Here is a 16,814-nt window from a genome sequence, read left to right as displayed (position 1 = left end):
AACTCAACACCCAAAGAACAAATAATCCAATCAAGAAATGGGCAGAAGACATGAACAGACATTTCTGCAAAGAAGACATCCAGATGGCCAACAGACACATGAAAAAGTGCTCCACATCACTCGGCATCGGGGAAATACAAATCAAAACCACAATGAGCTATCACCTCACACCAGTCAGAATGCCTAAAATTAACAAGTCAGGAAATGACAGATGCTGGCAAGGATGTGGAGAAAGGGGAACCCTCCTACACTGTTGGTGGGAATGCAAGCTGGTGCAACCACTCTGGAAAACAGCTTGGAGGTTCCTCAAAATGTTGAAAATAGAACTACCCTATGACCCAGCAATTGCACTACTGGGTATTTATCCTAAATATATCCTATCAGATCACAAACATAGTGATCTGAAGGGACACATGCACCCGAATGTTTATAGCAGCAATGTCCACAATAGCCAAACTATGGAAAGAACCTAGATGTCCATCAACAGATGAATGGATCAAGAAGATGTGGTATATATACACAATGGAATACTATGCAGCCATCAAAAGAAATGAAATCTTGCCATTTACGACGACATGGATGGAACTAGAGGGTATCATGCTTAGCGAAATAAGTCAATCGGAGAAAGACAACTATTATATGATCTCCCTGATATGAGGAAGTGGTGATGCAACATGGGGGCTTAAGGGGGTAGGATAAGAATGAATGAAACCAGATGGGATTGGGAGGGACCCAAACCATAAGTGACTCTTAATCTCACATAACAAACTGAGGGTTGCTGGGGGGAGGGGTTTTGGGAGGGGGAGTGGGGTTATGGACCCTGGGGAGGGTATGTGCTATGGTGAGTGCTGTGAAGTGTGTAAACCTGGCGATTCACAGACCTGACCCTGGGGATAAAAATACATTATATGTTTATTTTTTAAAAAAGAATTATGAATAAAGCAAGTGTTATTTAAAAAAAAATTAAAAACCACACACTAAAACCAAGGGCAACAAGTCTGACATTTAGGCTTATTCTCTTTCCAACAGTATCCAAGTTCTTTTTAACTTTGGGGCCAGTACTAGTGGCACTCTATTCCCTTCAAGTTCTTCTAGAGAATTTCTGCTTAATCTGCTCTTCTTAAAATATCAAGCTCTTTACATAGTTACCCAAAATTGTTTACCTTATGAACTAAGGTCCTCTATTTCCTGTGCCATTAGCAGACCAATGATGTCTCAGAACTTGATGAGCTAAACTTGGGTGTGAATCTAGTCTATGCCCTTCTTGGATTTTATTATAAGATGAAGTTGTACATTTCAAATACTGGAGGCTTCTCTGAAGCTCAAATATCTGAAATTTTAAAAATAGCTTGGTTTAGGGTGCCTGGGTGGCTCAGTCAGTTAAGCATCTGACTCTTGATTTTGGCTCAGGTCATGATCTCGGGGTTGTGAGATCAAGCTCTGCCTCTGCTCATGCTGAGTGTGGAGCCTGCTTAAGGTTCTCTCTCTCCCTCTCTCTCCATCCATCCCCCACCTGACCCTATCCACCCCACTGCCATGTGCACATGCACATTTTCTCTAAAAAATAATAATAACATAAGCAAAAATAAGTTTTAAAAATAATTTCAAAATAATAAAAATAATGTGGCTTTAAGATTCACAAATAATGCAAAAACTTTTAAATAATTAAAATCAACCTTCTCACTCATGAAAATTTTAGCCAGAATTCCTAACGAAATAAACTTTAACTCATATAAAATAGAATTAAATGTTTCCAAACCAGTTTGCTCAAAAAGACCCAAAATGCCTAAATAATTAATTGACAGCCAAGAACTGGGTATCATTTCCAAACCCCCAGAATGGGGCTGAGCTAAATGAGCAAAGAAAAGACATATCAAGTCAGACATGTCTTGGTGAGGCCTTCCTAAGCAGACAGCACAGTAACACCTCATCCTTCACCAGAGAAATAGCAATTCATCATCATATGCTACTATCTTTTTAATTTAAGAATAGCATTTAACAAGCTTATTTTGGAATCTGATTCATTATCATTTTTAGGAAATGTAAAGGCCTTAAACCTTTTCCATACTGTGTGTGATTATAGCTAATTAAAGTTCACATCTTTCGCAGAAAGGTGAAACATCAGTTCTAATTTTATATACTAGTGTGATAAAGAGCATAAAGCATCAGATTAAAGGTCAGGAGACCCAGGTTCAATTTCTGACTTCATCACTACTTCTCTTGCTTTTCTTAAACGTCTCAGCTTTTCCAACCATAATATATGGTAAGAGTTTACTAGAACTTGTTACATCTCCTTAGGACAGATTATGTCATCAGCATTTGTTTAAAAATTATTCAGCCCATACCATGTGCAAGACACCATCCTATTTGCTAGAAATACAATAGTGAACAAGAAAGGCATGATTCCTAATCTCACAGAGTTTACATTTGTTCCAAATATGTTCACTGCTATCCAATCATTGATATGATACCCTCACGAATTACTGAGGACATGTGAAGCCAGTAAGTTATTTACTAACTGACTTGGTTAAAGTCAACAAATATTGTTGAATGCTTATAATGTACAAGGCATATTCTACATGTAATGAGAAAAAAAAAATGTCCCCCACTAGACTTACGCTGCAAGAAAATAGAGGTCATATTTGTCATTGCACTCTGTGTCCCCACTAGCCTGGTACCTGGTACTAAGAAGGCACCTGATATATAACTGCTTGGAATGACCAAATGAGTAAATTTGTGAGTAGGAAAAAAAAATTGTGGACCCTGCTCTCAAGGAATTAGTATGTAATGAGGAATTTAAAGCATATGTGTATCAACTACAATAAATCATGGTATGTTATAAAAAGACATGAAGGACACGAAAGTATTAAAAGCAGGAACTCCAGACAGATCTAGCATATCAATGTTCATAGCAACATGTTCACAATAGCATAAAGGTGAAACAACACAAATGTTCATTAACAGATGAAAAGAGAAACAAAATATGGAATATCCATACAGCGGAATATTATTCAGCCTTTAAAGGGAAGGTAATTCTTTTTTTCCCAATATTTTATTTATTTGACAAAGAGAGACAGCAAGAGAGGTAATACAAGCAGGGGGAGTGGGAGAAAGAGAGACAGCAAGAGAGGTAATACAAGCAGGGGGAGTGGGAGAAAGAGAAGCAGGCCTCCCAATGCACAGAAAAGCTGACACTGGCCTTGATGAGGGGCTCCATCCCGCCTGAGCCAAAAGCAGACACCTAACAACTGAACCATCCAGGCGCCTCTAAAAGGAAGATAATTCTGACACATGTTACAACACAGATGAGCTTTGAATCATGAGACCAAATAAGACACGAAAAGGACAAATAATGTACAATCACAATGACATGGGATAACTTTGAATAGGCAAATTGATAGTGACAGAAAATAGATTAGTGGTTACCAGGGGCTGGGGGGAGAGGGAAAGAGGAGATGGTGTTTAATGGACAGAGTTTCTGTTTGGTATGAGGATAAATTCTAGTAATGAATAGTGGTGATGGTTGAACAACAATGTGAATTTACTCAATACCACTGACCTATACTCTTAAAAACAGCTAAGATGGCAAATTCTGTGTTATATATGTTTTCCTACAATAAAATACAATGATAATTCTAAAAAGACATGAAGGAGTTTCGGAAGCAGTGACATCTGCCCAGCCTAACCAAGGATGGGTTTCTTAGAGGTGGTATCATTTCAGCCTGCTCTCCACTTAATGCCTACAGATCAGAGTCATCACTTACTGGTATGAACCAAGCATTTAAAAAATTAGGGGCGCCTGGGTGGCTCAGTGGGTTAAGCCGCTGCCTTCGGCTCAGGTCATGATCTCAGGGTCCTGGGATCGAGTCCCGCATCGGGCTCTCTGCTCAGCAGGGAGCCTGCTTCCCTTCCTCTCTCTCTGCCTGCCTCTCTGCCTACTTGTGATCTTGCTCTGTCAAATAAATAAATAAAATCTTTAAAAAATTAAAAAAATAAAATTTAATTTAATTTAATTTAATTTTAAAAAACAAGAACAACAACAACAACAACAAAAAAAAAAACATTACATTTCCCAGAATTTTTTTTAAATTTTTTATTTGAGTATAGTTGACATACAATGTTCCATTAGTTTCAGGTACACTACATAGTGATTCAACTTCTCTATATGTTATGCTATGCTTACCACAAGTGTAGTAACCATCTGTCACTATACAATGCTATTAAAACACCATTGACTATAAAAAAAAAAAAGAACCAAGCATTTGTTTTCACAAGGTTCATAAATTTTATAGGACTCCTTCCTATACAAGAAACTGGTCAGAGTGGTTGCTTCTCAGCAGAGACACTGGAATTCTGGAGAGTTAAGGATATAATGGCCTGGGGTGAAATTATTTCCTTTTTACTATACATTTGTTCCTTTTTAAAAATTTTTGGAGGGGAGGGGAAAAGAGAGGGAGAAAGAGAAGGAGAGAAAGAATCTCAAGCAGACTCCATGGCCAGTATGAAGCCTGATGCAGGGCTCAATCCCAGAACCCTGAGATTATGACCTGAGCCAAAACCAAAAGTTGGCCACTCAAATGACTGAGTCACCCAGGCACCCCTATGCTCTTGGTTTTAATCTTGGATCCTCTTCTGATAAATTGCAATTTATTCATAGAGATATTTGTGGTGGCAATGCCCTGGATTAAAAGACAAGCTTCCTTAGACTCCTTTGCAGTAGGTATGGCTAAATGATTAAATTCTAGCCCATGAGAAGTATTATGTTGTTTTTTAGAAGATTCCTTTTTCCTTCACTCTGCTTCCTTCCAGGAAGTGATTTTGAGGATGGAAGGCACATGCTGAGGATGATGGAAGAGACTGAACACTTGGTTGCTGGTGGGATCCTGATGCTTCCATCCAACACATGGTTCCCTCTTGTGGATTTCTTTTATGTGACAAACCACTGTGTGGTTAAGACACAGTTATTAGGACTTTCTATTATATGCTGTTTACATAAGCTTTCTTTCCTTTTCCCCCACATATTCTTTCTTCTTTGGGCTCATTTTTTTTGTCTATTTGCTTGTAGTTCCTATACTTTCATATTTTGTAACTCACTCTCTGTTTTCTGGAGGTTTTCACTTTCTTGCTTCAAGCATTTGCAATCCACTCTACCTTTTGCATAGGGCTGCTACTAGGTATTCTCCTCCACCTATGACTTCTGTGGCTACTTTATCAGTCCCATCATTCTGGCCTCTACACAAAATGCTGCACATTCTGCAGTTCTTCTATTTTGCAGTTGGTTCCCACTAGGAATATCAGCTCTAAGAAGGCAGAGCTGTCCTGTCTACTTCCAGCTATACTCCTTGAACTTAGAGCAGCACTTGAATTTTAGTAACCACTCCATAAATATTTCATCATGTTTATTCAGCAAATATTTATTCCATAAATATTTCATCATGTTTATTCAGCAAATATTTATTGAGCACCTTTCTAAGCAAATTTCTTCACTATGTTCTAGTATGGGAGAAAGAAAAATAAACATTCAATCAATCAATCAATGAAAAAACAAATGAAAAGCTAACCTAGTATTTTACCAGGGAAGAAGTGCTATGGAAAACCAGAGCAGGCAAGGGGGATTGGAGAACTCATGGTAGAAAAAGCAGGAGGGAAAGGAGATCACAGTTTCAAATAAAGAAAGGTCTAAATTGTCCCTTAGAGAAGGCAACATTTAAGCAAAGACTTGAAGGAGGTGAGGAAGTGAGCCATTCAAATACTCCAGGGAAGAGCATTCCAGGCAGCTAGTACAATGAGGGAATAGCTAGTACAAAGGCCTGTGGCTTCAAGAAATAGTGCGGAGGACACTGAGCCTAGAAGAAAGTGAGCAGGAGGGAGAGATTTAAGAAGAGATCAAAGCGATCTCAAATTTTATAGGTCAATCTCAGTTTTTTGGCTGTTGCTCTGGGTGACACAGGGAACCACTGCAGGGCTTGGAGCCGAAGAGAGACTCGATGTAAGAACACTCTGGCTGCCGTGTTGAGAACAGACAATAAAGGAATAAGAATGGAAGTAAGAAGAACAGTAAGGAGACCTACAATAACTCAGATGACAGTTAAAAGCTTGGGCCAAGATGTACAAAGAAGTAAGGTTTCATGATCAGATTCTAGATATATTCTGAAGGTAGAGACAAAGGGATTTGTCAGTCAATTGGGAATGAGGTATTAAGAAAGAAAATAATCTCTTGAATGATTCCAAGTCTTTCAGCTTGGACAGCTGGAGTAATAGTGTTGCCATTAACCACAACTGGGAAAACTACAAGCGGACCAGGCTTGGAGGAAGGATTTTAGTGTAGCTATGTGAAGAGGGAGAAGTCTCTTAGACATTCCAGTAGAGGTGTTCCACCAGATAGCTGGATATACACACCTAGAGTTCAAAGAAAAGTTCTGGGTTAGGAGTATAAACTTTGAGGTCATCATGAATATATGAAAAATGGGCTCTGAATAATGATAAAACCTATTTTCCTTTCTTGAAGGAATCTTAATGTTTTGCAGCTAAAAGAATGACTTCCAAAGAGTGTGAACAAGACCGTTAACCAAGGAAACAAAACAAAACCTCTATGATGCTTCCCATTCTTTCAGTTTAAGGCAACGTGTCTCAAAATATGGTCTGCAGATCCCAAATCAGAATAAAACCATTTGTAACAAATATTTTTAGTGATTCTCACACATACTCAAATACAAAAACCACCCCTCTGTGTGTATAACTCTGTGGCAGAGAGTGTCATCTGGAAGTTTCCACTTTCATATCCATAATGGCAACTAAGTGTGGGTTACACATGATGGACAGAACCTAAAGACAGAGTCACTAGGAATCCCTGATAACCAATTCATTTTATAATAGCCATAGACTGACACATGTTGCATGGGATTTATCAATATTCAAGGAAATATATTTCTGGGTAACACTCTGAATCATTTCCTGCATCATCTCCATAGCAACCTTGACCACTTGCCTTTAAGATAGATTTCTCTTGCTCTGAGTTATAATAACTTTGGTTCAGATGAGCATGTTTCAAGAAAGATGCTGCTGTTTCTCAGCCATATCTGATTTTCTGGTGTCAACATTTAGAAAATTATATTCTCTTGAGTTTTTCAATCCTTGTCATCTTTATTTTTTTTTCTTTTACTAGTTTTTTGCTTGCTGATAAAGCTTAAGAGCACATGAGACTATACTATAGTCTCATAAATTGTAAAGTCCTTTCAAAGTGATTGGTTACTCAAAGAAACAAGCACAGCAGACACTTGGAAGGCCTATCCTTTAGGAGAAATGCTAGTTCCAAGAGATTGCACAAACAAATTTAACAGGTTTCTTGGGTAATCGTTTTCAGGCCCAGATTAAGCTCTATTAGCTAACTAATATTTTCAAATTTTCTGGACCAGGAAAGCCATAAACCAAAGATCTCTTCAAATAGTTTGTCAGAATGTGTGGCAGCTATAGGTTGCACTCAGGTACATTTCCTGCCTGGCGCTTTTGGGTACTAGAGTTATCATTCCTAACCTACATCAAATGTTATCATGGGTTCAAGAACCTGGAGCTATATTTTCAATCCCTTATATCAAAAAGAAAAAAAATAACAACAACACTTGGCTCAGCATGTTATTGAGATTCTGGTATTAGAGAAATTTTAGGAAGTACTTAAGCCATTTTTAAATTATAAAACCCAAATTTGTGGTATCTCTAGGTTTTATTTTCCAAAATTCTGTGTATCTCTGACTTCAGTTCTGCTGGACAAATAGTTTACATGTTAAATTACAGCTGTCACTTTCATTTATCTCAATTCTAAAGTAAAATCCTTTTAGATTTTATAATTTTATTTTATAAAACATTAATAAGTTTGATAGTTTGCATATAAGCTCAGCAAGAGTATAGAAGGACTAAAAGTCCAGAACAGAAATTAGAGATCCTAAGGATCCATGATCGTGTGGTACAAGAGTCCCAGGCTGCAGGCCCACAGCATCTCTCACATAGGCTCTGACCTCACCTCTGTACCCAAAGGGAACAGGACCCAGGAGGGGAAAGGGCTAATGTTACAGAGTCAGAAAGTGCTGTCTCTGATAACTCCCTGGCACCATCTTAAGCACCTGATCCTACCTGGATCAGGATCCTACCTGGATCTGGTGCTGGTGAGAAGAGAGCACAGTGGAGGCAGTAGAAGAGTGTAGTAGAAGACAGGGTTCCCTGGGGAAGTCACTCCTCTTCTCTGAACATAAACCAGAAGGGGCAGCAGCATCAAATAAGAAAATATTGGCTTTTCCTAATTAAACTTCTGAGCTTATGACTCTTGGCAGACAGTAAGTTTCTAAATTATATCATTTTTTTACTTCCTACTGGTTACTACTAAACAGAACTCAAAGGGCTTCATAAATATTAAGATAACCTTTCAAACTTTTATCATCCACTTTTTTTTAGATGGTACTTCATTCAGATCTTGTTTCTTCCTGGAAGGTACTGGATCTTATTCCCAAAATACTGAGGTATATGACTTCCCTTCTTTCCACACATGGTAAGTAGGAAGCACCTGGCCATGAAGAGCACTGGGACCAGTAAGGGGGTGTGAAAGGGAAGGAGCAAATACGTGTACATTACAATATCTGGGAAGTACTGCCCCTTTGTATATGCCTTCCATAATGGCATTTCATCTTTCCCAGTTGGATTAACAATCCCTGCAATACAGGCATCTTGTCTTTCTGTGGCACTTGGTAATCTGTTGCAATGGACATTCACCAAGAATTTGTTGATTCACAAGTGATATAAACTAGAATATGTAAAAAATAAAGCTGTCCTACCTACAATGTGTCTATTTTCAAGGCTGCAAATAACATAAGATGCTGTCATGAATGTTTAATAGAAAAGTTGCAGTGTGCAGCTTACATATACAGCTAATCTGGGAGCTATAAACTGGGAGAAAAATATAATGTAACAGAATGTTCTCAACACTTGCCTGCTTACAAGAAACTGAGAAATTACAATTTGGAAGGTATCAATAGTGTCTGCTAAATCATCTGTTATTAAATATATTATCAAGGGAATAAATCCTTTTGTTGCATATTATAAGAAAACAGATTTATACAAGATTTGTCAAAGGAAGGAAAGAGAGGGCAAATGATATGTTGTAAAATATCCTTTGTTAAAATAGCAGTCACCATTTCCCCTTTATTTTTATAGCTGTTAAATGACAACAGAGACAACAAAAACTAGTAGTCATTAAAAATTTCCAACCACATACATTTATTTATACATTCAATTATACAATATTGCCTTACTTAGCAATTCTTTTTTACAACAACCGCATAAGATAATTCACAGAATTACGTCAAATGGATCTCTAGCTGCTCTAGTAAAAACTTAGGAAATAATTTAGTTTCTCCACAGGACCATTTTCAGTAAGTCAATTGTGATGAATTAGTTGACGGTGAACTCTAACCTAGCTAACAACATCCTGTGTTTACTGATGCAATGCTTCAAGCAATTGGGTTAGGGGGGTGGGGACAAAGAGAGTTCATAAGAAGCAGAAACAAGAGCTGAAGTACAGCAACATCACCACTATCTTCAGACAAGGCATGGAAGGATGTGGTTAGAGACTACTGGCATGCCTCCCTCTCTGGGTCCTGCCCCCCTGACCTTCTCCCTACCCCATACATATCCCCCTATTACAACTGCTCTGACAACTGCCATCACCCTCCATAGTCCATGCATGTATGATTACTCTCTTGAACTAAGACAGTGGTCGCCTACCTAACTGGACTCTGTTTCCAGTCTCTTTCCCCTTGACTGCCACTTGAGTGAAATTTCCATCAACGACAGGTTTAAATCACTTCATTCCATCAACTTCCTAAGGGCTATAGCTCCTGGAGAACAGAAACACTGTCCTTCTCACTCTCATATCCCCAGTGCTAGCATGGCTCCTGGCACACAGTAAGAATTCAGTAAATGTTGTAGAATGAAGTATGACATGCAAATCCCTTTACAATCTGGCCCCATCTGACCTTCATAGCCTCACTTTCTGCTATCCCTTCAAATGTTCAGCAGTTCAGAATAGCTCTATTTTCCCAAACACACAATGCATTTTCAAATTTCTGATCTCTAATGGAGCAACTCTGTTTAAAATATTTCTTGCCCATTTCAATTTTTACCTCCTAATTCATGTGCTAAAGTTCTGACTGACAAACATTAAATGAATGAATGAGCCAACAACTCATGGAATACCCTTGCCTCTATTCCTACATCTCACTGGCAGGACTACTCTGTCAACACTGCTTCCCCAATCTCCTTCCTGTCCAGATTCATATTCTACCACCTAATAATATTAATTAAAACTAGCTATGTGAGCCTGAACAAGACTCAGTTTCCTTATTTGCTTTTAAAAATGTGGTTGGGAAACATTCTGGGATGATGTCAGCCTGGGTCTTTGTTTCTCCTCTCATTCTTATTTCTCCACTTTTTTTTTTTAAGATTTTATTTATTTATTTGACAGAGAGAGAGAGAGAGACCATAAGCAGGCAGAGAGACAAGCAGAGAGAGTGTGGGGGAAGCAGGCTCTCCGCTAAGCAGAGAGCCCAATGTAGGGCTTGATCCCAGGACCCTGAGATCATGACCTGAGCCGAAGGCAGAGGCTCAACCCACTCAGCCACCCAGGTGTCCCTCTCCCACTTTTTGATAAAAGATCTGAAAATAAAATATTTTACCGTGTGCTCAGGAAAGAGAAGGATGAATAAGCACTTATGAAACACTTGGTGTATGGAGGGGGAGCAGAAAAAGAGATCAGACAAGTAGGTTTGGGGGGGCACCTGGGTGGCTCAGTGGGTTAAAGCCTCTGGCTCAGGTCATGATCTCAGGGTCTTGGGATCGAGCCCCATATCGGGCTCTCTGCTCAGCAGGGAGCCTGCTTCCTCCTCTCTCTCTGCCTGCCTCTTTGACTACTTGTGATCTCTCTATCTCTGTCAAGTAAATAAATAAAATCTTTAAAAAAAAAAAAGTGGTCTGGTCAGACACTTGTCTGGTGCTTTGTTTAAAAAAAAAAAAAAGAAAAGTAGGTTTGGGGTGGATTTGAATATATTCATTGAATATCATTTAACAAGCAAAATAAATAGCTAATGGGGAAAAGGGGTGTGTGTGTGTGTGTGTGTGTGTGTGTGTGTGTGTTGAGTGGCTCACTGTTAAAGACAGAGGCAATCCCACCATCATTTGACATTTAGTTCCCAAGGAAATTCAGCAGGGCAGCCAGTGGAGGACACATTTTGTTTGTAACTCCAGGAGGACCAAACTACTGCAGAGGAAACTGGCTTCTCTGAACAACCATGGAAAAATGCTAAGATTGCCTAAGGGAGAACCAGAGCTGGAGACCACTGATCCTCCCCAGTATTGAGAACCACACTGCTTAAAGAGACCCCAAATTCTGCTCCATATGGCATTCAACCCCATCCCCCTATTGCTGATAAGAGCAGTAAAGAATTTGTGGACCATACCTGAATAGGTGGCTCCTCTTAAGGCAGATTTAATGGCAGAAGAAACCGATGGAGAACTTTAATTAAAACATAATGATAACTCTTCCATACTGTTTTTCCAGAGTGGCTGCACCAGTTTGCATTCCCATCAATGATGTAAGGAGGGTTTCCCTTTCTCCTCATCCCTGCCATCATTTGTTGTTTCTTGTGTTGTTAATTTTAGCCCTTCTAACTGGTTTGAGACAGTATCTCACTATAGTTTTGATCTTTATTTCCCTGATGGTAAGTGATATGGAGCATCTTTTCATGTGTCTGTTGGCCATCTGGATGTCTTCTTTGGTAAAACATCTGCCCATTATTTGGTTTTGGTATGGAGTTTTATAAATTCTTTATATATTTGGATACTAATCCTTTATCAGATATGTCATTTACAAATACCTTCTCCCATTCCATAGGTTGCATTTTAGTTTGGGTGATTGTTTCCTTCACTGTGGAGAAGGTTTTTATTTTGATGAAGACAACTCTTGGACAGATTTTCTTTTTTCAGATTACATTTCTTTGTTCACTTTTTTAAAGACTGGTTTTATGGATAGGTTTATTTGAAGGAAAGAAATATGTCTGGCAACTTAAAAAATAAACATTATTTCAGAATTTAAAACCTACAAAAAGAATCCAAAAAATACTACTGATACAAAGTAGTCATCAGGATTAGTAAGCTAGAAGCTCTATAAGATTAAAATATGATTAAAAGATTAAAAATATGACAGAGGCTTGCTGCCGCATAGCATGGCCCGCTGTGGCGGCGAGGTCGGTTCCCTGCCTGGAAAGGGTCGGGATGCCAAATCTGAGGCCCCAGGGTGGCGGCTGCAGGAAAGATGAAGAAAGAAATTGCTGCTGTTGTCTTCTTTTTCACAAGGCTAGTTCGAAAACATGGCAAGTTGAAAAAAAAAAAAAAAAGGCAGTTGAGAGGTCTGCTGAGAAATTGACACTTATACATCAAGAAAAATATAAAAATCACTGGTATCCAGAAAAAAAACATCAAAAGGACAGCCTTACAGATGCATTTGTGTCATTAAGTTTCAGAGAGTTGATCCTGAAGTCCTGAAAGCCTGTGAGAAGAGCTGCATCTTGTACAGTGATCTAGGCTTACTGAAGGAACTCACTCTTTGGGTGGATCCATGCAAGGTGTGCTGTTGGTATGGAGAGAAAAACAATGCATTCATTGTTGCCAGCTTTGAAAATGAGGATGAGAACAAGCATGAAATCTCCACTAAAGTTACCAGGGCCTTTGATAAGGTTACTTCTGACTATCATTCAGGATCCTCTTCTTCAGATGAAGAAACAAGTAAGGAAGTAGAAGTGAAACCCACTTCTGTGACTGCGACCCCAAGCCCTGTGTACCAGATTTCAGAATTGATGTTCCCACCTCTTCCAATGTGGCACCCTTTGCCCAGAAAAAAGCCAGGAAGGTACCAAGGGAATGGTCATCAGAACCACTATCCTCCTTCTATTCCATTTTGTTATCCAAATCAGGGAAGAAAAAATAAACCATATCGCCTAATTCCAGTACCATGGGTACCCTCTCCTGGAATGCATTGTGACTGGAATCACTGGATTAATCCTCACATGTTAGCACCTCACTAGCTGCTTTTGACTCTGTTGGTGTCAATGCTGAGAGAAGGTAGAATAAGCCTGACCACATTAAAAGTTAAAAGTTCATTTTAGCCATTCTGACTGGTGTGAGGGTTGCTGGGGGGAGGGGGTTTGGGAGAAGGGGGTGGGATTATGGACATTGGGGAGGGCATGTGCTTTGGTGAGTGCTGTGAAGTGTGTAAACCTGGTGATTCACAGACCTGTACCCCTGGGGATAAAAATATATGTTTATAAAAAATAAAAAAGTTAAAAAAAAAAAAAAAGTTAAAAGTTCATACTCATAGTAGTAAAGTTAGATGGGCCAAACTATCAGACTCATTTTTATAGAAAAGCTATTGATAATAATCTTTCTTAAAAAATGTATATGCACTTTAGATATATTGATATAGTTTTAGAAACTTTATTAAAGTGAGTTTTTAATATTGGACTTGAGTATTTACATATTATACATGAACTCTGTTGGATACGAGAATACTGTAGCAGCAGACGATCTGTTCTAGCACCTTTGAGCATTTATTTTATGGAGAGTATGAAAGTTATTTATTCACAGGAAATCTATTTTATGTCATTGTTTAGAAGAATTGCATGAAATCATGTAGTTTGAGGCATGACAAAAAAATATGACAGAGATAAAAATACAAATAAATGGAAATCATTCATGTAAAGAAACATGGATGACAGTTTCAAGAAGTCAGATATGCAAATGAAAATAAAGGCATTCCAAAAGGAAGAAAAGAAATAGAAGACAAGCCACAACCAAATAAAAGGATAAATGAAAAAAGTCTTCCTGAGCTGAAAAAAAACCCTGACATTTCAAACAGCAGGGGCAACCAAGTGCCACGCAGGATTAACGTAAAAATATATACATTTAGGCATATTCTTGTGTCACTTCTGACCTCCAAAGATTAAGAAAAATTCACATACACTTCCAAAGAGAGATCACATTATTTAAAAAGAAAAGAGAGTCAGAATAACTATCACATTCCTCCCTGATAGTACTAGAGTCCAGGAGAAAAAAAAAACAAAAGGAATACTGTTTAAAGACATTTGAAAGAAGTGAATATAATCCCAGAATTCTACTCCTGGCCAGAATATCATTTATATGGAAGTTGGAAAACCTTCTCATTAGTGGGACCCCTCCATCTGGGGCCTCCCTCAACCTGCCTATGCCTGAGTGAGTAATAAACCTTTGAATTACTTGGGGTCATGTCTCTGGTGTGTTATGTCTTGACATGAATACCTTTAAAGGAGGGAAGAGAGAGCCTTGCAATAGGCAGGGCTAAATCATAAGAGGTAGAAGAAGGGCATTTTCAAACATAAAAGAACTCAGAATTTATACCACATATGTAAATTTTTTGAGGAAATCAAGAGAGAATACCTCAATTGAAAGAAAATTAAAACTAAATAATAAATTCATTGTAGGGGTCTAGAGTATAAGAAACAACTGTGATCCACGAATCTAGCAAAATATATAATTATGTCAAAATACATGGTGGTATTATGTTTATATAAGAAAAACAGCACACTTCTCGAGAGCAGGAATGGAAACCAAAAGATGAAGTAAATAATATCTTTGAGGTGCTTAGAGAAAGTAACTCTCTATTGAGACCTGCATCTTCAAATAAACTATCTTTTATTAACTGGGGTAAAGACATTTTCCGATAAAAAATCCAAGAGTTTGCCATAAGGAAACTTAACGAAAGAATTTTATAAGAATGTACTTCAGGAAGAAAGAAAATGAACTAAAAGTTTTAAGAGATAAAAAGAAAAAATTAGCAAAGATATTGATAAATATACAAATCAATAAATCTAAACATATCACCTATAACTATAATGATGTCTAATTTAAGAGTTTAAAAAAATAAAACTAACCTGTACCCCTGGAGCTAATAATACATTATATGTTATTAAAAAATAAAAAATACATATTAAAAAAAACTAATATTGGCCAACAATAGTAAATAATCTGATAGAGGATGATCAAAGTTCAGTACCTTCTACTATTTAGTCAGGAGTGTTAAGACATTGATTAACTTCACAACTCATTAAGTTAAATATAAATAATTATTAAGAGAAGAAATCCATGTCCATCGAAAGCTGTCATGTGTTAGGTGTCCAAACAGAAACCCCATTTTTTAATCTATTTCACTCTCCTATTTTTATATACATGGCTTGCTTTAATATATTTTGATTCTGAATTCCAAAGGACCAATGTCATCCTCAAAGTGAATAAACTATATCTAATCTGCTCTACTTTTTCAAAGACGTTTTTTTTTTTTAAGTATATATATGGAAAAAATCTAAACTCAAAGTATATATATGGAAAAAATCCTTTTCCTTGAAAAGGAAAGCAGTGCCTAACTTCCAAATAATCAGAGAAAAAATGGAAGATTAAAAACAAATATGGTATCATTGAAAATAGAGATGGATAAAAAAGGAAAATAGGACAAATTTTTTAAAGACAGGTTAAACAAACCCAAATATATATCCTAAATTCCATTGAAAGTTAATGGATTTAACTTCCCAGTTAAAAGATGGAGACTTTCAGGTGGATTTTAAAATTCTAGCTATAAGCTACTCACCAGAAACATACCTAAATCAAAAAGATATAGAAAAGATGAATATAAAAGGAAGAAAAAATATATTCTGGAAAAATACAGAGAACTAAGTGAAATTCAAAGTATCATAAATCAAATGTTGTAGGAAGCAGTAAAAGCATTACTTGAAGGGAAAGATATAGCTTTAAATACTTACATCATAAGAAATAAAGTATAAAAACTAACGAACTTAAGTCAAACTATAGAAGTTTAAAAAAAGAATAACAAAAAAATCTAAATTGAAAATTAATAAAAGTTAAAATTAACATGTTAAAGATATAATGGAGAGTATCAATTAAACTGAAAAATGGATCTTTGTAAAATAGAAAATCTCTAGTAAGACTGATCAAGAAAAATGATTATAGACAAAATAATACTAAGAGTTATATGATGGATATAACCCTAGATAAAGAGGAGAATTTTTTAAAGAGACTATGATAAAAATTTTATGCCAGAAAATTTGAGCTGTTAGAATAGACAAATTTCAATGAAAACTGTGGAACTCCAGAGCTAGGGGGAAACAATGCATAGAATTTATGGCTTTTTTCCCCATGATCCATTAGTCTTTCAAAGTTAAATTTTTTTAATTTTATTTTTTTACTCTATTTTTTAACTTTTCCTCTTTCTCAGTTTAACATTTACTGGTCATCTTATCAATGCCTTTTTAAAAAAAATCTTTTAAAATTTTCATTGTTATGGTCATATTTTATCCCTTCATTGTATTTAAACTTATTTTTTGTAAACATATAGTTTTTTTTTTCTTTAAAATCTTGGGATACAATTTCTTCTAACAGTTCAAAATATACTCTAAATCTAGTGCATGGCTTTGTTCTAGTCTCCAGCCTGATCACAGTCTCTCCTTTTTTTTCTTTTTCTAACCAACTTCTTATCTTATCAATTCCTTTTTTAGAATCTTTTTTAATTTTCATCTTTACAGTCATATTCCATCCCTTCATCATGTTTACCCTTATTTTTGTATATATGTAAGTTTTTCCTTCTTTAAAATTTTGGGAGGTAGTTTTTTCTAAGAGACCTGAATACCCCCCAAAATTAAGTGGGTAGCTCTGTTCTATTCACCAGTCTA

At 37.0% G+C, this 16,814-nt stretch overlaps 1 protein-coding gene and 1 pseudogene across 2 annotated transcripts in view; one reads left to right on the top strand and one right to left on the bottom strand.

Annotated features, from left to right (window-relative positions):
* CRH (corticotropin releasing hormone) overlaps window positions 1-16,814 on the bottom strand; it is a 189,697-nt gene that overhangs the window by 158,049 nt on the left and 14,834 nt on the right. The gene's annotated exons all lie outside the window — the stretch shown is intronic.
* LOC309858847 (protein BTG3 pseudogene) lies at window positions 11,023-13,124 on the top strand (annotated as a pseudogene). The gene has a single exon. The product of its transcript is annotated as a protein BTG3 pseudogene (transcript).

The sequence above is a fragment of the Mustela nivalis genome (genome assembly GCF_964662115.1).
Source record: "Mustela nivalis genome assembly, chromosome: 2".
In the NCBI taxonomy this organism is placed as follows: domain Eukaryota; kingdom Metazoa; phylum Chordata; class Mammalia; order Carnivora; family Mustelidae; genus Mustela; species Mustela nivalis.
The sequence above is the reverse complement of the archived record's forward strand: the minus strand, read 5'-3'. Positions and strand labels throughout refer to the sequence as shown.